The 21,993-nt window shown below is 40.8% G+C and overlaps 1 protein-coding gene across 4 annotated transcripts in view; it reads left to right on the forward strand.

Moving 5' to 3' along the window:
- The window catches only part of dym (dymeclin), a 548,842-nt gene that overhangs the window by 2,988 nt on the left and 523,861 nt on the right, over positions 1-21,993 (forward strand). For 2 of the 4 annotated variants that reach the window (XM_087990764.1, XM_087990771.1), the window contains exons 1-2: positions 15,704-15,798; positions 16,202-16,261. The gene's annotated coding sequence lies outside the window, so the exon portion shown is untranslated. Of the gene's footprint in view, positions 1-5,204; positions 5,502-15,703; positions 15,799-16,201; positions 16,262-21,993 lie in introns of those variants that run through there. The other 2 variants (XM_043718287.2, XM_043718196.2) reach the window with 2 other exon arrangements.

The following is a 21,993-nucleotide window of genomic DNA, read 5'->3' on the forward strand; positions in this document are numbered from 1 at the left end:
CTCAGAATTGATGTCAAAACAGAAAATACTGGAAATACTCAGCAGGTCTAGTAGCATCTGTGGAGAGAGGAACAGAGTAAACATTCCAAGTTAATGAGCCTTCATCGGGCCTGGCAAAAGTTAGAAATGTAACCATTTTTAAGCATATGAAACAGGAGAGAATGGGGAAAAAGGGAAGGTCTGTGATAGTATGCAAGATGAAGGAGATTAAGTGATCAGAATTGGTATTGCAAAGCCAAAAATTAGGCAAAGAAGCAAAACCTGTCTAGAGAAGATGTGAATATGAACCACACGAGATAAATAAAACGATAAAAGGAAACAAAATATGGGCCAGGTTTAGCCTATTTCCAACATTTTGTTTTTATTTCAGGTTTCCGATATCCATTTTTCTTTGTTTCAAATTAGAAATTGTTGCTTTGCAGTATTGAATATAGAATCAGTACAGAAGGAAATTGTTCAGCCTCTGTCATGCCTCTGTTGATACTCTGGAAGAGCAATCCTGGTTAAACTCAATTTCCTGCTTTTTGTCTGTAATTTTGTAAGTTCCTCAGCCCTCAAATACATTCAACCCATTTTTAAGATTATTAATGGTGTCAGCTTCCACCCTTTTTCAGGTAGAATTACAGATCCTCATAATTCTTGAGTGGGAGGGGGGAACTGTTGCAAGGAGTATAATCTTAACTCTTCCAATCTCTGAATATAAACAAAGTCCTTTATCCTTTTTAATGCCCTTGTAAATGTCCACTGCACCCTTTCTAAATTGATTAGTAATTCTTCACAGTGCTGTAACTGATGTTACTACACCAGTGGTTTATAAAGTATAAGCATGATTTATTTGCATTTACTTTCTATATCTTCATAAATAATCCAAGTAACCCATATGCTTTTTTAACCATTTTATGAAGCTGTTCCACCACCTCAACCTTTTTTGTTATTTGATCAAAGAATTTAACCATAACCAAGGGAATCAAACTTAATGTGAAAATTCCGTGCTGACCCTCTGACTTGATAAATTTGTTTTATTCATGCTAATAATTTTCGATAATTACAGATGTTAGTGATTGGCTTCTAGTTTCCTGGTTTATCCGTCTTCCTCCATTTCCGTAGTTGTGTAATATTAGTAACATACTACGGTGACACTATTTATGTATCCAGTGGAAATTGAAAGACTGTGACCAGTACTTCTGCCACTTCCACCTTGGTTTCTTTCAGCAGACTAGCATGCATTCCAGCTGCACAAAGTGATTTACCAACTTTGTACTTTTAGTATATCTTCACTATTACTATCCAGAACATCCATAATCTCATCTGTTGCATACAATAAAAAAAGTAGATAGTTCATTTATATCTTCAAATGTGCAAATCCAAGGGGGTACTCATAGACGAAAAAGGGGTCCTGGACTACAAATATAAATTGGTAAGAATTACACCTCGGGTTAGGAAGACCATTACAGTATTAAGCCAAGTGCCTGGCTTTATTACAGGATGAAGGAGAAAGTGAGGTCTGCAGATGCTGGAGATCAAAGTTGAGACTTTATTGCTGGAACAGCACAGCAGGTCAGGCAGCATCCAGGGAACAGGAGATTCGACGTTTCGGGCACAGGCCCTTCACATTCCTGAAGAAGGGCCTGTGCCCGAAACGTCGAATCTCCTGTTCCCTGGATGCTGCCTGACCTGCTGTGCTGTTCCAGCAATAAAGTCTCAACTTATTACAGGATGAATAAAACTGAAAAATAGGAAGATCTGCTAAATCTGTATCTAACCCCGGTTGTATTACACTTAAGTGTGCCGTTTCAGTCACCAATTTAGAAAAGAGATATAACACATTGGAGAAGGTGTAGGGAAGGTTTTAAAGGATGATATATGTAGTTATATATGAAAAGAATGTCAGATTGGTCTCTTTAAAAAGAAGGCACAAGGGTGGTCTAATGAAGGTGTTAAGAATGTTGAAAGTTTTGATAATGGATCAGTGATTAGTACTGCTGCCTCACTGCACCACGGACCCAGGTTCGATTCCATTCTTGGGTGACAGTCTGTGTGGGTTTCCTCTGAGTGCTCCAGTTTCCCCCCTCAGTCCAAAGATGTGGAGGTGCTGGTGAGATCACCTGATGAAGGAGCAGCACTTGTGATTTCAAATAAACCTGTTGGACTATAACCTAGTGTCATGTACCTTCTAACACAGTCCAAAGAAGTGCAGGTAAGGTCGATTGGCTATGCTAAATTGCCCATAGTATCGAGGGATGTGCAAAGGTACATGGCTTAACCATGGGAAATGCAGAGCTACAGGGATAGGGCAGGGAGTGTGTCTGGGTGTTCTGCTCTTTGGAGGGTTGGTGTGGATTTGATGGGCTGAATGGCCTGCCTCCACACTAGGGATTCTATGAAAATGAGATAGAGCATTACTAGAGATAATCAATACCAGATAATTGTGAAAAAATAACAGGAATTTCAGAAGGTACATCTGAAGTGGGGTGAGAATGTGTAACTATTATGGGAAATGGTTGAAGGAAATAGAAAAAAATGTATTTAATGGGAAGCTTGATAAGCATACACGGGAGAAGCAAATTGAGATGACTGCAATAATTGTGAGGTGGGGAAAGATGAGAGGAGACTCCAATGGGATAAATGCCAGCATAGACTTGTTGGACCAAATAGCCTGTTTCAATGCCATATTTCCAATGTAATTTCACTATTCACTTGTTGATTTTCATTTGTATCGTTTTTCCAGCTTTATCTTCAGCTCAATGCCTTTCCAATTTGAGTGCACTAAACTGCAGCAATGTTGCACTTGCCATTGCAGGAGACATTTTAAGTCTAATAAGAACTTATAGACATATTCATGTAAGATACCTGTTAAAATGTTTTTCAGTATTTTGACAGGTGAAAACCTAATGACTCCTTTCAAAAAGAACTTTTTGAAAGATAGGAGACCTTGGACGAAAAGTCACAGACATTGTTGGGATTTTATTCGACAGAGTAGCTCCCACAATATGAAAAAATGAAATAGGGGACCTTTATCAGAGACACTCACTTGTTAATATGCAGAAAGTTTTGAGCTTGCACGTGGCCTGGCCATACTAATTATACTGCCCACCAAATGCAGCTTTATTAGAATGCTAATACTTGGAGGAGACTTCAGACCAAGTTGTAGTCTACTTGGTCACATATTTAGTAAAGTTTTGATAGGTTGGTACTTTGATGGATTGAAAGGATGACATCAAAGATTAATCATCTGCAGTAAACAAAATGTACACTTCTACTTGTGTGTAGGATGGGCATGGAACAATTCCTGTCTGAAGATTTTCAAGCTGATTTCCTTTATCAGTGATGTGTTTATGTAAGCTCCAAGAAATAAACATAGTGTTATATATCCACTCTTGAAAACATCTATTGTATTGCTTATTTCTAATTAGGAAAGTCCAAAGGAGACATATAGCCCAAATATGTAAGTCATGCTATTTGTAGGATAGAGAGAAAAATATTTATTTCATTTTTAAATAAACCTATCAACAACAGCTAAATGTACAGCCAAATTTTACATACTGCTGAGGCAAGTTTACTTACTGACATCCATCCTATTTTCTAATTCGTTTATGCTGGAAAAACAGATATCAGAGACAAATTTGGCTTGAAAGGGTCTAACTTTATTTTAAAATTATGGAGGTTAGTTATTGACCATTACACGGTGGCCAGTGTACTTGCCAGAATAAATCATCATTAAAATAGGGAATAAAATGAACTATAGTGCTCTGTGCAAAATATTTAAAGCCCTCTATTCCTTTTATCCCAGCAATGTATTTACAGACTTCAAGACTTCAGTGAAGATTTGTTGTTAACAGACCAAGGCGTTTTGCTCAGGTTGGCACAATTGCAGCCAGTTTCCTTCTACTAAATTTTTGTTGCATTCATTGGATATTTTGACTGGCATCTCACCTTAGATCAGAAATCACACGACACCAGCTTACAGTTTTTTTTAAAATCACAAGCTTTTGGAACACTGCTCCTTTGTCAGATAAAGTGAAGGAAGGTGCATGGACACAAAATATATAGATGGAGAGCTAATAGCAGATAATTAAGATTGTCAATAGATAACTACAAATAGCGTGAGTAGTGTCAACAGCTGAATAACAAGTGAAGGGATGACCTATGAACTGATTAAAGCAGAGGGATAATTACAAATAATCAAAAATAAGATCGTGCTATATTTATCTGTAAAACTAAACTCACTATACTTGAAATTCAGAGCAAACGAGAATTGCCTGAACCCACTTTCCAGAAAACTTTCAGAATTTCTTAACTTCAGAATGATAATCCTATTTCTAATCTTTATTGTGCATTCACACTAACTGACTGATTTCTAGATTCTGCCACATCTTTGGACTTATTACCAGACAACAGAGATTGCTATCTATTTTTCAATGTGCTAAACTACTAATCCCCATCTATTTACTTCATTGAACATAGGAACATAGAATGCCATCTAGCACCTCAAACCAACTCTGCCATTCAATAAGATCATGGCTGATCTGTGGGGCCTAACTCCACATGGTGCTTTGGGCCTAAATCCCTGATAACCTTGCTTGATAAGAATTTGCCTATCTCTGACTTAAATTTAACATTTGAATCAGCATTGACCACTATTTGAGGGAAGAGAGTTCCAGACCTCCACTAATCTTTGCATGTATAAGTGATTTCTTAATGGCCTGCCCTAATTCTTAAGACTATGTCCCTGGTCCTAGAATCTTCAACCAGTTGACATCTACCATGTCTTTCCCTGTTAATATCCTGAAAACCTTAATTAGATCACCCCTTAGCCTTTTAAATTTATAGAGAATAAAGGCCTAATTCGTCTAATCTCTCCTCATAACTTAATCTCTGAAGTCCAGTTATCATCCTTGTAAACCTGCATTGAATTCCTTCCAGAACCAAAACATCCTTCCTAAGATGTGGTACCCATATCTGCTCACAGTACTTTAAGTGGAGTCTAATTAATCATAAAACTGCATTTTAAAAGCACACAGGTCTCTAGACTGCTCACCAAACTCTCAAAACAATTCTAGAACTGAAACTAAACCATTCCTCCCTCTTTGTAACAAAATATAAATTCAAGTTATACCTTATTCCTGAACCCTCCACAAAGAAAGATGAGAAGATATCTTCAAATATATTCATTTTAATTGCAATTTATTCAATTGTTCCCACAGACAATTTTGGGCTAATGCGCGATTTGGCTATAACATCACTGAAGTATTTTTCGAGACTGCTTACCTCTGTTGGCAATGTAACAATTCCAGTGGGGATCTGTTCGTGTATCTCGTTCCGTACATACGCCAACTGTGCCGATCTGCGCATGTGTGACGTCGGTGCCTGTCTTTGTTGTCTTCATGCTGTTCTGCACATGCGCCACTGTCTGTGCAGTTCTGTTCATGCGCAACTTTTGCACTAGTCTTCGTGCTGTACTGTGCATGTGCTAATGTCAGCTGGCGAGCTTCCTAAGAGAGGTACTGTACAGAAAGCAACTTTCTTGCATTATTTAAATGTACTGTGTTAAATTTACTTTTGTTTCATTAATAACTATGACTCCGACCTTCATTCAGGCTGTTTGGGTGATTTTTGAGCGATCATGAATGATATTTTTTGCTGGTCAGCCTCTAACCCCACTTTTCCCATAGGCCCCTTATTTCTATTAAGCAAGCTTTCACTGGAATTCAACTATGACGTTATAGGATAACTACCTGTATTTTAAGTAGATTTCGCTCCAGCAATAACACGTATTTACATCAAATATTCAGGAGGTTGACATACAAATCATATTCTCCATACTCATTTTGATCTTGAGATTTATTCTCCTCAATAATTGCTTCTCATCCTGCTACAGAACTGATTTCAAAACTGAATTGTCATAGCATTAAACTAAAACAGTCTCAGATTCTTCATTTTAAAAGTTTGATAAGAAAGCAAGAAGATTATGGTCCCCTACAAATGAAACTCTGCAGAGTTGTTGGATAACATAGACTTTAAAACCTTATAGAGAAAACACCAAATTCAGTCTAATTTTCAACAATTGGGCATTTTTACTGGCAAAAAATTAATTTTAACTGTTAACATCCTTGGAGTTATTGACCAGAAACAACTGCATTCACCAAATTGAGGGTGGCACGGTGGCTCAGTGGTTAGCACTGCTGCCTCACAGCGCCAGGGACCCGGATTCGATTCCCACCTTGGGCGACTGTGTGGAGTTTGCACATTCTCCCTGTGTCTGTGTGGGTTTCCTCCCACAATCCAAAGATGTGCAGGTCAGGTGAATTGGCCATGCTAAATTGTCCATAATGTTCAGGGATGTGTAGGCTAGGTTCATTAGTCAGGGGTAAGTATTGGATAGGGGAATGAGTCTGGGTGGGTTACTCTTCGGAGGGTCGGTGTGGACTTGTTGGGCCATAGGGTCTGTTTCCATACTAGGGAATCTAATCTAAGTAAAGGGAGCGACTACAACAACGGGTTAAAGGATAGGAATACTGCAGTGAGTAACTCACTTCTGACTCCTCAAAGCCTGTCCAGTATCTACAAGGCACAAGTCAGGACTGTGATGGAATACTCCCCACTTGCCAGGATGAGTGCAGCTCAACCAACACAGTCTATGTCATCTGACTCAGAGGAGGAGGAATGTAGTGATTGTAATGAGATCAGCAAGGTGGACTTCAAAATATGAGTTCCCTGATTGGACTTGATTAACAGCCCCAAACTAGAAGCCCTGGCTGATAAATAAAAACAGGAGTGTCAAACATTGTGTTCACTCTGAAAGAGCTGGATCAGTGTCAAGGACTCTCCACATGTAAACAAAGGGTGACTTGGTGACAGCATACTAGCCTCTGTGGAGTTATTTCAGTTACTAGCTGCTTTGTCTCACAGATTGTTCCTGTTTCTCATCTTTGCAGTTTAGTTTTCTAGTTCTTCTAATCTCTGCATCTGTAGTATCAGGAGACATTAAAAAGCAATAACGTGACATTCTGGATACTGGAAATACTGGGAATAGGGCCTCTCAAATATCAGCAAGGCAGCATTTGTGTGGAGCTGCAGAAAATGGGGGAGATACTAAATGAGTATTTTGCATCAGTATTTACTGTGGAAAAGGATATGGAAGATATAGACTGTTGGGAAATAGATGGTGACATCTTGCAAAATGTCCATATTACAGAGGAGGAAGTGCTGGGTGTCTTGAAACGGGTAAAGGTGGATAAATCCCCAGGACCGGATCAGGTGTACCCGAGAACTCTGTGGGAAGCTAGAGAAGTGATTGCTGGGCCTCTTGCTGAGATATTTGTATCATCGATAGTCACAGGTGAGGTGCCGGAAGACTGGAGGTTGGCAAACGTGGTGCCACTGTTTAAGAAGGGTGGTAAGGACAAGACCAGGGAACAATAGACCAGTGAGCCTGACCTCGGCGGTGGGCAAGTCGTTGGAGGGAATCCTGAGGGACAGGAAAGGCAAGGACTGATTAGGGATAGTCAACATGGCTTTGTGCGTGGGAAATCATGTCTCACAAACTTGATTGAGTTTTTTGAAATAACAAAGAAGATTGATGAGGGCAGAGCAGTAGATGTGATCTATATGTACTTCATTAAGGCGTTTGACAAGGTTCCCCATGGGAGACTGATTAGCAAGGTTAGATCTCACGGAATACAGGGAGAACTAGCCATTTGGAGACAGAACTGGTTCAAAGGTAGAGGACAGAGGAGGGTAGTGATGGTGGGTTGTTTTTCAGACTGGAGGCCTGTGACCAGTGGAGTGCCACAAGGATCGATGCTGGGTTCTCTACTTTTTGTCATTTACATAAACGATTTGGATGCGAGCATAAGAGGTACTGTTAGTAAGTTTGCAGATGACACCAAAATTGGAGGTGTAGTGGACAGCGAAGTGGGTTACCTCAGATTACAACAGGATCTTGATCAGATGGGCCATTGGCCTGAGTAGACGCAGATGGAGTTTAATTCAGATAAATGCAAGGTGCTGCACTTTGGGAAAGCAAATCTTAACAGTACTTATACACTTAATGGTAAGGTCCTAGGGAGTGTTGCTGAACAAAGAGACCTTGGAGTGCAGGTTCATAGCTCCTTGAAAGTGGAGTCACAGGTAGATAGGATAGTGAAGAAGGCATTTGGTATGCTTTCTTTTATTGGTCAGAGTATTGAGTACAGGAGTTGGGAGGTCATGTTGCAGCTGTACAGGGCATTGGTTAGGCCATTGTTGGAATATTGTGTGCAATTCTGGTCTCCTTCCTATCAGAAAGATGTTGTGAAACTTGAAAGGGTTCAGAAAAGATTTACAAGGATGTTGCCAGGGTTGGAGGATTTGAGCCATAGGGAGAAGCTGAACAGCCTGGGGCTGTTTTTCCTGGAGCGTTGGAGGCTGAGTGGTGACCTTATAGAGGTTTACAAAATTATGAGGGGCATGGATAGGGTAAATAGGCAAAGTCTTTTCCCTGGGGTCGTGGAGTCCAGAACTAGAGGGCATAGGTTTAGGGTGAGAGGGGAAAGACATAAAAGAGACCTAAGGGGCAACTTTTTCACACAGAGGGTGGTACGTGTATGGAATGAGCTGCCAGAGGATGTGGTGGACGCTGGTACAATTGCAACATTTAAGAGGTATTTGGATGGGTATATGAATAGGGAGGGTTTGGAGGGATATGGGCCGGGTGCTGGCATGTGGGACTAAATTGGGTTGGGATATCTGGTCGTCATGGACGGGTTGAACCGAAGGGTCTGTTTCTATGCTGTACATCTCTATGACTCTATGACTCTTAGATTTATTAGTTGAATATGAAATCATGTAGGATGTGAAAATGTAAATGACCTAAAATGTCAATGTAATCTATTAATAAGATATTTAATTATGAACTAAACTGTTCCGATTAATCTTTATAGATTCTTGTTTCTTCTCACTTGAAGTATGATGACCATGTTAATGGTGTACACCATGTTAACCATCATTCATTTAAAATTTGTTGCTAACTTTGCATTCAACGAGGTGACCAAAGTTGGTTGAATTGAAACAGATAGAAAGATAAATGAAATGCTTTCTCAGATTTGTGATGGTTTCTAAAAATGAATGAAGTAAGGACAATTTACTCCAACTCTTCATAGCTACGCTGTTTTCTTTTTCTTATACTGGAGTTCGACACTTTTAAAAAAAAAACTTCAACTTGGACTGTATATTTCATTAAGTTAGTGTGTAGTTATTTTCACAGCTGGAGAGGCTGCAGTGAGGAAGTGTTATTATGCTAATGATTTAATAGCAACTTGACTTTAAAAAAAGTAGCATTCTAATAAATATATCTGCACAGTATTGTGTTCTCACAAAAGTTATTTGCTCAAGTCTGAGGAGAATCCTCTAGAAACCATTCAATTCTGATTACAATGCTGAATAAGCAGAAAGTTTCTCTAATTAAATTTTGGGATACCTAAAGCCAATGTTTTTGGTCAGTATTCCAAACTCCGTTTCCCACTTATCAATTCCAATCTCCTCCATTGGCAATAATGACAGCAAGTGAGCTCATCTGCGATTTGTCATATTTGATCTTTTTGTATTCCACTGTAATCAAATGAAATTTACATTGGTTTTCTATGTCCATTTAATTTTATGAACTTATTCAATTAATACTGTCTGATGTATTTATATTTCTGCTGTTCATAAATGAATGATAAGCAGATGATGGATCACATTGCTTCTCTGAAATCAAATAACCTAATTCCTAGAAATATGAGAACACTATTTATCCTATCTTTCGGTCCAACAATCAGTTAGATTGTGACTGATGTGTATCCTAAACTCAGGTGTTTACTTTCGTCCAAATCCCATGAAACCTGTGGATATCAAAAATCTATCACTCAAATAAAAAAATATTAATTGAGCTTGCAACTACTGATTTTTGCAAGAGGGGGATTTGCATGAAGAAATTGTTCCTAACTTCTCTCCTGAATACAGTTTGAGTTTAGGGCTATGTCCTCAACTCGCCCAGCAGGAAAAAAAGTTTGCCTCTTTCAACTTCTTTCAAAATCCAGTTCTTTCCTCAATCTAATTACCCCTCAACTTTCTACGTTCCACAGTGTACAAGCCTAGCTTATGTAATTTCTCCCAATAACCTAACACTTGGGAATCTAGCAATAAGTTGGTGGGCATATAATGCACTACTTCCAAAGCTACTATATTGTTTCTAATGTGCAGTGTCCTGAACTACACAGAGTACCAATGTGTTCGAATGAGGACTCTGTGTGGCTTCGGCAAAATTTCCCTTCCAAATTCTACTTTTCTTGTAATTAAGACTGGCATACCATTAGACTTTGATTTTTGTGCATAATTTGTATATTTCAGTGATTTAGTCATATGCATGACTTCACTCTTTAAATCAGCACTGTTTTGGCCAATTTAACTATCAATGGCTTTATATGTATATGCTCTCATCTACCGCACTATGACACAATTTTTTGTATCATTGGAAAATTTCAATAAATGGCTGTTGTGATAATTAATTTATGGCAACAGTAAACATGAACTTATCAGTTTATAACTTGCAATATCTGAGACATTCAAGGATTAAATGTTTTATAACGGACAGATGCTCACCTAAAATGGATGTTGCAACCACCTGATCACAGATTAAGGCAACTCCGGGGAATTCATATGTAATTAATAGCATATCTCCTACCACTACAATGGTGCAGGAAATCAATGTTGTCATTGACATTCACCTGCCTCAAACAGAAAACCTAACATCAAACTGGGTGAGACTGGAACTATATCAGGAATATTCACCATTGCTTTCGGACAGAACACAGCAATGATTTTCATAAAAGAACTGCGGAGGCCGGGGATTTGAAAGAAAGACAAAAAAAAAACTGCCGAGAAAACTCAGCAGGTCTAGCAACATCTGTGGAGAGAAAAACAGCGTTAACTTTTCGAGTCCAGCAACCTTTCACCAGAACTGAAAACGATTTTCAATTCTGTGGCCAACAGAATTGTATTTCCTGAACTTTGTAAAATTATTCGAGAACCACGCTTCCCCTATCTCACCCTCAGCTTTGTTACCACATTGGGGTAACGTTTAGAATAGGAACGAGCAGTGAAACACTTGCATGCTGCCTGCCACCTCACAGCACTATCTGATCGCTACAAATAGCTGTGACTTCGCCACTCAATTTCATTCATTGAGCAATGCTTTCCGCTCAGCCATTCATAAACCCGGAACCGCTCCTGCCGGATTGGCCAACATCTCCCCCGTACACAAAGTTTAACCAACCGCAGAGTCTCCAACAAATCGCTGGCTCTAACAGTCACTGAAATTGTCAACCGGCTGAAATGTTAAAATTAGAAAATGCCTGTCAATTTCAATACAAAAAAGGGCAATTAAGTGAAATACTAATCTTAATTTATATTCTACTTCTACTGTCACGGGCTGTTTGGCATACTTTACAAAGAAATTTCATTTGTGAAGCTGCTCTCCGTTGTTTTGTAGCGATGTAGCCCCGCAATGTTCTAATTCTGCACATGCTTGTTCTTCGCCTGGTGGTAGCATTGGTTTTAAACAAAACCTTCGAGGAGAAAGTGAGGACTGCAGATGCTGGAGATCAGAGCTGAAAATGTGTTGCTGGAAAAGCGCAGCAGGTCAGGCAGCATCCAAGGAACAGGAGAATCGACGTTTCGGGCATAAGCCCTTCTTTCCTGAAGAAGGGCTTATGCCCGAAACGTCGATTCTCCTGTTCCTTGGATGCTGCCTGACCTGCTGCGCTTTTCCAGCAACACATTTTCAGTTTAAACAAAACCTGCCCATACTGAGATTACTATGTTATCTATGGCTGAAACCAGCCAACAGAGTCAACACCAAGAAAATTTGCCTCTCCCTTTTTATCTATATAGGTATTATAAATTAGGCAAAAGTGAGGATTGCAGATGCTGGAAACCAGAGCCTGGATTAGAGTGGTGCTGGAAAAGCACAGCAGGTCAGTTGGGTAACCAGCAGCTGTCTGTAACTGTTAACTTGAAAGTATAATGCAACAGATTCAGGAATACCAACAAATACACAGATTGACCTATATTAACAAGTGTTGTTGCTCTTTGCAGACACTAATTTAAGAGAGAGGAATGGACTTAAACACAAGATTTGGCATCGATCAATTGCAGCTGTTTTAGTTTGGTTCCTATTATTAAAGAAAGCACATTCCAACAAAAGTTTTAAAAAATTGTTTGATATGTTTGAGAACTTTCATACTTTTTAAAAGCATATTGTTATGGTGAATCTGCAACATTCGCTGAATGGAACATTCAGAAAATCAGGGCTCATCGGATTGGGGTTGTGTTAGGTTAAAAATTGATGAATAAACAAAAAACTGAGGCTGGCGATTCTTCATCATAATTGATGAAAGATCATCGATTTGAAAGGTTTCTCTCTCCACAGATGCTGCTAGATCTGCTGAGCATAGCCAGCATTGTAGTTTATTTTGGAATTTCAGATTTCCAGCTTTATTATAGTAACCCTATGTACTCTCATATTAGAGTTCTTCCTGGTTATGACTAACATTTACCCCACATGTAAACATTGCTTCTTTTTCATTCATTCCTGGGAGTTGGGTGTCACTGTTGAGGCCAGCAATTATTGGCCATTCCCATTTGCCCAGAGGGCAGTTAAGAATAAAACATCTTTCAAACAAAACAAACGTTGGTGGCATTATGGCTAGCGAGGAAGGTTGTTAAGGATACAGCAGGATATAGATCAATTGTAAAGTTGGGCAGAGAAATGGCAGATGGAGTTTAATCCAGACAAGTGTGAGCTGATGAATTTTAGGAGGTCAAATGCAAGAGGAAAGCATAAAGTATCTGTCAGGACCCTTAGGAGCAATGATATGCAGAGGGATCTTTGGATGCAAGTCCAAAGCTCCCTTAAAGTGGCAATGCAAATAGAAAAGATGGTGAAAAAAGGTGGATGGTATACTTGCCTTCATTGGTCTGGGCACTGACTATAAAAGTTGGCAAGTCATGTTTCAGCTGTATAAAACTTTAGTTGGGCCACATTTGGAGTATTGTGTACAGCTCTGGTTTCCATAGTGGGCAGCACGGTGGCACAGTGATTAGCACTGCTGCCTCACAGCACCAGAGACCCGGGTTCAATTCCCGCCTCAGGTGACTGACTGTGTGGAGTTTGCATGTTCTCCCCGTGTCTGCGTGGGTTTCCTCCGGGTGCTCCGGTTTCCTCCCACAGTCCAAAGATGTGCAGGTCAGGTGAATTGGCCATGCTAAATTGCCCGTAGTGTTAGGTAAGGGGTAAATGTAGAGGTATTGGTGGGTTGCGCTTCGGCGGGTCGGTGTGGACTTGTTGGGCCGAAGGGCCTGTTTCCACACTGTAATGTAATGTAATCTAATCTAATCATACTAGAGGAAGGATGTGAAAGGTTTGGAGAGAGTGCTAAAGAAATTACTAGGATGTTGCTGGATTGGAATATATTAGCTATAAGAGGTTGGACAAACATGGATTGGTTTCGCTCGAGCATCAGCAGCTGAGGGGTGATCTGATAAAAGTATATAAAATTATGAGAGGCATGGACAGGGTGGATAGTCAGAGTGTGTTTTCTCAGTGTGGAAATGTCAAATAGTAGGGGCCTAAAATAGGTCAAAAATAGGTTCAAGGTGAGAGGGGAATGTTCAAAGGAGATGTGTGAAGCAGGTTTTTTACACAGAGAGTAGGTACCTGTAACACGTTGCCAAAACCCTGTTTATATTGGGACAGTTAAAGTCTCCTATTCTTATGACCCTCTTATTCGTACTGGAAGAAATTTGTCTAGATATGTGTTCTTCTATCTCCCACTCACTATTCAAGAGTTTGTAGTGTACTCCTTGTAGTGTGACTGTACCTTTTTTATTCCTAAACTCAAACCATAAAGCCTAATTTGTTAATCCCTTTAGTATATCATCCCTTTTCACAACTGTAATTGATTCTTTAAATAATTATGCTACACCCCCTCCTTTTTTGTGACCCACTCCATCCTGTCTGAAAACTGTCCCTGGATATTAAGCTGTCAATTTTATCTCTCAATTAGTCATTATTTCATTATAACAATGACATCATGCTGTCATATGTCTACCTGTACCTTAGTTCATCTGCCTTGTTTGTAATTCTCCTAGCACTGAAATATAAGCAGCTCAACCCATCAATTTCTTTTGTTGGTCACTTTTTAATCCTCATTTCTTTTCTTTTTCAAAGTCTTTCCTCCTCACTAACTACTGAACTATCAATTTTCATGTTATCTGTGAACTTACTGATCATACCTCTTACAATATATTCCAATCCAGCAACATTCTGGTAATCTCTTTGGCACTCTTTCCAAACCTTCCACATCCATACCATCTTACATGATGTCTAGATCAATGTTGAGAGTATAGTGCTGGAAAAGCACAGCAGGTCAAGCAGCATCCAAGGGCAGGAGAATCGATATTTTGGGCATAAGCCCTTCATCAGGATTCCTGATTCTCCTGCTCCTCAAATATACTATCTGACCTGCTGTTCTTTTTCAGCACCGCACTCTCGACTGTGATCTCCAGCATTTGCAGTCCCCACTTTCTCCATTTAGATCAATGTGCACAACAAACAGCAAAGGACCCAGCACTGAACCCTGTGGTACACCAATGGGCGCAGATTTCCAGTCACAAAAACAATGTTTGACCATCACCCTCAGCCTCCTACCATTAAGCCAATCTTGGACCCAATTTGCCAAATTGTTTGCATTTTATGGGTTCTTAACTTCTTAACCAGTTTTCAGTGTGATACCATGTCAAAAGTCTTTTTGAATATATCAACTGCACTTCCCTCATCTACACACCTCGCTACTTACTTAAAAAAACAAATTTGTCAGACACCATCTCCTCCTGACAAAGCCATGCTAAGTATCTTGATTAATCCTTGTCTCTCCTCGTAGAGTTTAATTCCGTCCCTCAGAATAATTTCCAATGGTTTTCCTCCCACTAATGTTAAATTCACTGGGCTGTTGTTTCAAATTTTCCAGCACATTACTTTCCCTGCTAACAGGTAATTTGTGTCCATCAATTAGTTATTACTAAAGAATTAATAAAGCCTATTCCTCTCCAAACGTTTTAACACTACCAGTGAACTTTCCAATAGTGATGAAACAACAAAATTTACAGTTTTTAACAGTACCAGCGACTGGTACCTGTTCTTTCCACTGCTAGAATGTGCAAAATAGCAGTTTTCTACTTTAACTACACTTCAAAAGTATTCAAATAGAACAGAAATTGTTGGAAATATTCAGTAAGTGACACAGCATCAAATGACAGAGAACAAGAGCTAACATTTCTCTGTCCATTCATGCGACATGATTTGTTGAGTGCTTTGCGAACAGTTCAACTTCTCGTCTTCAGGATCAGCCGTGTCTTCCTGTTGCTGCAACCCTGCTTCGATAGCAATAAAACACCGTGGTCCTGAAGGGGGTTATATAAATGAATGCAAGTCAATTTTTTCAGTCACACAAGTACAGCAACATTCGGTTTGGGAACGGGTAGAAAGGAAGTAACTGAAAGCTGCAAAAGGCAAGCTCGCAGATCAAATGTTGAAAGGAAAACTACAACTCCCAGAAGGCATGGCGTCGCCCACCCACAAGCGAGAGGCATGCGCGTACTGTGCGACTCTGACGTGGATGGCTCGTGTGGGTGGGCGGTTGGTGCAGTGCGCGAGTAGTCGGTGTTTGTTTGTCGGTAACAGCTCGTGCGGCCAGCCGGCGGGACAAGGTAGACAAACAGGCGAGTAAAATCGTCAAAGGAGCGCTGTACGTCTGCTGTTTTCACATTGACCTGGGGCTGCTTTGAGTGCACAGGCACTGAGGTTGTCAGCTCTCAACGTAGGCCTCTTCAAGAGAACTCAGCAGAGATCGGACGATTTGTATTACCCAGGTCCCTATAATGTCGATCGGCGCGAATTAAAGTTGAATGTAGTACAGTGCGGATAAGTTATTAAATAAAACAGCGTACATTTTTGGCGCACCCTTAACCTGGAAATGCGTCATAAAGAACACCTCCACCAAATAAAGCGTTGACATGTAATTTTGGGAACCTAGAGAATGTCTTAGACTGTATGCAGTTCTCATCTTTTTTCTTACTTGCACTGAGTGCAGTATTAAAAACAACTTTATTATATAATTAACAGGCCTCCACCAGGACTTTTTTTTGGATGAGTTGTCTGTCTACTCTTCCCTTGAAGTTGGAGGTAAGTAAAATAAACTTTTCAAATGAGACACTTATTGTTCTGATTTCATAACGTTTGGAAAATTGATGTAGAACTGCATAACCAATGAGAAACAGTTTTGAGGGCTGTGAAGTTATCTATAATCTGGAATTATTTTACCTTTTCAGAATGCTTGGGGAGGTGGGAGAAAGAATTATCTTAAAGATCTATGTGTGTTTATCATTAGATTAGATTCCCTACAGTGTGAAAACAGGCTCTTCGGCCCAACAAGTCTATACTGACCCTCTGAAAAGTAACCCACCCAGACCCATTTCCCTCTGACTAATGCACCTAACACTATGGGCAATTTAGCATGGCCAGTTCACCTGACTTGCACATCTTTGGACTGTGGGAGGAAATCTGAGCACCTGGAGGAAACCTACGCAGACACGGGGAGAATGTGCAAACTCCACACAGTCATCCAAGACTGGAATCGAAACTGGGACCCTGGTGCTGTGAGGCAGCAATGTTAACCACTAAGCCACCGTGCTACCCTTTGAATATGCTGACAGATGAGGAGTCTAATTTTGTAGAGTTTTTAAACCATGGAAAGAGGCCCTCATGCCTATTGTGTTCACACTGGTCAACTAAAATCTCTCTCTATTCTCATGCCATGTTCCAGTGTTTGAGTTGTAGCCTAATATGTTATGGAATTTCAAATGCTCATCTAAATGCTTAAACATCTTGAAAGTTGCCATCTGTGTCACCCTGTTTTAGTTAGTGAGTTCCAGATATCCACCTGGGTGAAAAAAAAATCCTCTCTCAACCTTCTGCTCATTACCTTAAAACTATACCCTGTAGTTATTGACCCTTCACCTAATGGGAAAAAGTTTGTCCCTTTGCTCCCCATAGCTTTGTACACCTCAGTCAAATTCCCCTGCCCTGCAGCCTTCTCTGCTCTAAGTAAAACAAATCCAGCCTTTCTAGTTTTTCATAGCTGAATAGCTGCAGCCCAGGAAACATCCTGGTGAATTTCTTCTGCACCCTTTGAAGTCCATTCACATCCTATCCTTCTGACCACAAATGCACATAGAACTCCAGCTGTGGCAAACTGTTATGTACAGCTACAGCATAACTTTTTTGCTCTTGTATTCAGTACCTTGACTAATAAGGCAAATATCCAATATGACTTTTATAGTCACCTTATCTACCTGTCCTGCTGCCTTCTAGCATTCGCACTAAGGTCCCTCTGAACCCCTGTGCCTGGAATCGTACCACTAAATGTGTACTCCGTTGCCTTTTTAGACCTCCCAAAATGCATCATTTCACATTTTTCAGAACTATTTACTGTGTCACCAATTTTCATGTCATATGTTACTGATCATGCCTGTTAGGTCAGTCACGTAGGGAATCAGTAGTACACCACTGGACACAGGTTTCCAGTCACTCAAACATCCTTCCACCATCACCCTGTGCTTCCTGCCACTAAACCAGTTTTGGCTCCAATTTACCCATTGCCCTAGATCTGATGAGCTATTAGCTTCTTAACCAGTCTGTCATATAATACCTTGTCAAAAGCCTTAGTAAAGTCCATGTTGACTACATTGATTCCACTGCCCTCATCTGCGTGTCTAGTTGGCTCTTCAAAAATTCCAGTTAAATTTGTTTGATGTGATCTCTTGTTCAGTTATTGAGATGTACAGCATGGAAACAGACCCTGCGGTCCAATCTGTCCATGACGACCAGATATCCCAACCCAATCTAGTCCCACTGGCCAGCACCTGGCCCATATCCTTCCAAACCCTTCCTATTCATATACCATCCAAATGCCTCTTAAATGTTGCAATTATACCAGCCTCCACCACATCCTCTGGCAGCTCATTCCATACACGTACCACCCTCTGTGTGAAAAAGATGCCCCTTAGGTCTCTTTTATGTCTTTCCCCTCTCACCCTAAACCTATGCCCTCTAGTTCTGGACTCTCTGACCCCAGGGAAAAGACTTTGCCTATTTACCCTATCCATGCCCCTCATAATTTTGTAAGCCTCTGTAAGGTCACCCCTCAGCCTCCGATGCTCCAGGGAAAACAGCCCCAGCCTGTTCAGCCTCTCCCTATGGCTCAAAACCTCCAATCCTGGCAACATCCTTGTAAATCTTTTCTGAACCCTTTCAAGTTTCACAACATCTTTCCGATAGGAAGGAGACTAGAATTGCATGCAATATTCCAACAGTGGCCTAACCAATGTCCTGTACAGCCGCAACATGACCTCCCAACTCCTGTACTCAATACTCTGACCAATAAAGGAGAGCATACCAAACGCCGCCTTCACTATCCTGTCTACCTGTGACTCCACTTTCAAGGAGCTACGAACATGTACTCCAAGGTCTCTTTGTTCAGCAACACTCCCTAGGACCTTACCATTAAGTGTATAAGTCCTTGCCGTTTTATCCCTTGCCTCCCATTGCAGTCCGGGATGCATCTCATCAGGACCTTGGGATTTATCCACTATCAGACCTGCGAAAACTGTTCCTACTTCCTCCCTCTCAATGCTGATATGTTCAAATATATTGTAACCAGACCAAGGGTCTTGTATTGCAGTAGTAGTGAACCTATCTATTGCCATTAGGCTCAGGTTAAAGTCCTGTCTGCTCTAGAGATGTGTGATAGCATGCCTGAACATTGGCTGGGGCGGCACAGTGGTTAGCACTGCTGTCTCACAGGGCCAGGGACCTGGGTTCGATTCCAGCCTCTGGCGACTGTGTGGAGTTTGCATGTTCTCCCCGTGTCTGTGTGGGTTTCTTCCCACAATCCAAAGATTTGCAGGTTAGGTGAAGTGGAAATGCTAAATTGCCCATAGTGTTGAGGGATGTGTAGGTTAAGTGCATAAGTCAGGGGTAACTATAGGATAGTTGTGGAATGTTACTGTCGGAGGGTTTGTGTGGACTTGTTGGGCTGAAGGGCCTGTTTCTACACTCTAGGCATTCTGTGTAACAGATTTGGTTAGAAAATGTCCATTGCAGTCACTGACCCTGATTTCTACACCAACATAATTTGTGTTGTCCATAGTTTCTGCCAAATCCAATGTTACCTGTAGGGGACCTGAATTGGAATCGCTCCGCTTGTTTTTTTGGAGAGAAAATATAATAAAACTATGTCAGTTTATTTACTGATCACTGTTTAGTCACTCTCTTGCTCTTTCTATAGGATGCCAAAACATAATTAAGATTGAGTTTGTTTGATGTTTTTCTGGTTGGATTGCCTGCTGATCCTCTGACGGCTTACATGAATAATGGCTGTTTGGATTCTCCTATCAATTTTTTTGATTATCTCTCGATATTGGAGCCGATGACAAATCATGTAAATTCATTGATCTAGTAACAGAAAATAATAGCAGAAATAGGCTAATTAGCTCTTTGAACCTATTCTGCTATTTGTTATGATTCGAAATGAATAGAGGTGGGGAAATGGCATTGCTAAGCAGGGATAGTATCACAGCCACAGAAAGGGAGGTCATTGAGGAGGGTTTGTGTACAGAGTCAGTATGGGTGTAAGTCAGAAACAGCAAAGGAGCAATCACTTTATTGGGAGTTTTCTACAGACCCTCCAATGCAACAGAGACACGGAGGAGCAAACTGCAAGGCAGATTTCGGAAAGACGCAGAAGTAACAGGATTGTTGTTATGGGGGACTTTCACTTCATAATATTGATTGCAACCTCCTTAGTTCAATTAGTTTCGATGGAGCAGTTTTTGCTAGGTGTGTCCAGGAAGGATTCCTGACTCAATTGGAGTCAGCCTTATTGGGAGAGCATTTCTGTGAAAATGATCACAATTCCCTGACTTTTATTATAGTCATGGAGCAGGATAGGAGCAGATGGTGTGGGAAAGTATTTAATTGGGGCAGTTACAATTACAATGCTGTTAGGCAGGAATTGGCGCACCTAAATTGGGAACAGATGTTTTCAGGGAATTTCAAGATGGAAAGGTGAAAGTTGTTTAGAGAGCACTTGCTGATCGTGCTGGATAGGTTTGGCCCACTGAGGCAAGGAAGGGATGGTAGGGTGAAGGAACCTTGGGTGACAAGGGATGTGGAATATCTAGGCAAGAGAAGACGCTTACTTCAGGTTGAGGAGGCAAGGATCAGACAGGGATTTAGAGGGTTAGAAGGTAGCTAGGAAGGAACTGAACAATGGACTTAGGAGAGTGAATACGGGGCGTGAAGAAGCCAGAGCTTTTTTCCTTAGGATTAAGGAAAAACCCATGGCATTCTACACTTATGTGAGGAACAAGAGGATGGCCAGAGTGTGGGTAGGGCCAATCAGGGATAGTGGAGGGAACTTGTATCTGCAGTCAGAGGAGGTGGGGAAGTGCCTAATGAATACTTTGCTTCAGTATTCACTACTGCGAGGGACTTTGTTTGTGAGGACAGCGTGAAACAGGTTGATATTAAGAAGGATGATGTGTTGAAGATTTTGAAAATCATAAGGATAGATAAGTCCCCTGGGCCTGATGGGATATACCCAAGGTTTCTGCAGGAAGCGAGGGAAGAGATTGCTGCACCTTCGGCGATGATCTTTGTATCCTTACTGTCCACTGGAGTAATTACAGGGTGGGAAATGTTGTTACCCTTGTTCAAGAAAGAGAATAGGGATAACCCATGTGAATTACAGACTAGTCAGTCTTGCATCAGTGGTGGGCAAATGTTTGGAGAGGATTCTGAGAGACAGGATTTATGATTACTTAGAAAACCATAGTTTGATTAGAGGTAGTCAGCATGGCTTTAAAAGGTCATGCCTCACAAGGCTTACTGAATTACTTGAGGATGTGACAAAATACGTTGCAGGTAGAGCAGTCAATGTAGTGTACATGGACTTTAGCAAGGCATTTGATAAGATTCCCCATGGTAGGCTTATTCAGAAAGTGAGGCGGCATGGGATACAAGGAAATTTAGCTGTCTGGATGCGGCTGGCCCTTAGAAGACAGAAGGTGGTAATAGGTGGAAAGTATTCAGCCTGGAGCTTGGTGACCAGTCAGGTTCCGCAGGGTTCTGTTCTGGGACCTCTATTCTTTGATTTTTATAAATTACTTTGATAAAGAAGTGGAAGGGTGGGTTAGTGAGTTTGCTGATGACACAAACGTTGGTGAAGTTGTGAATGTTGTGGAGGGCTGTTGTAGGCTGGAATGGGACATTGACGGGATGCAGAACTGGGCTGAGAAGTGGCAGATGGAATTCAACTTAGAAAAGTATGAAATGATTCATTTTGGAAGGTTGTATCTGAATACAGAATACAGGGCTTTAACCCTGCAGGATGCTTAGCAGTGCGGAGGAACAGAGGGATCTTGGGGTCCATGTCTGTAGATTCCTCAAAGTTGCCACTCAAGTTGATAGGGTTGTTGAGAAGGCTTTCATTAGCAAGAGCTTTGTGTTTGAGCCACGAGGTTATGCTGCAGCTCTTTAGAGCCCTGGTTAGACCACACTTGGAATATTGTGTTCAGTTCTGATCGCCTCATTATAGGAGGGATATGGAAGCTTTAGAGAGTGTGCAGGGGAGATTTACCAGGATGCTGCCTGGACTGGAGGGCATGTCATATGAAGAAAGGTTGAGGGAGCTAAGGCTTTTCTCCTTGGAGTGAAGAAGGACGAGAGGTGACTTGATAGATGTGTACAAGATGATGAGAGGCATAGATAGAGTCAAAATTCAGAGACCTTTTCCCAGGGCAGAAATGGCTATCACGAGGGGGTATAATTTTAAGGTGATTGAAGGAAGATTTAGG

The sequence above is a fragment of the Chiloscyllium plagiosum genome, unplaced genomic scaffold, assembly GCF_037043375.1.
Source record: "Chiloscyllium plagiosum isolate Xiang-an unplaced genomic scaffold, Cpla_swu_hap1 HiC_scaffold_1, whole genome shotgun sequence".
NCBI lineage: Eukaryota > Metazoa > Chordata > Chondrichthyes > Orectolobiformes > Hemiscylliidae > Chiloscyllium > Chiloscyllium plagiosum.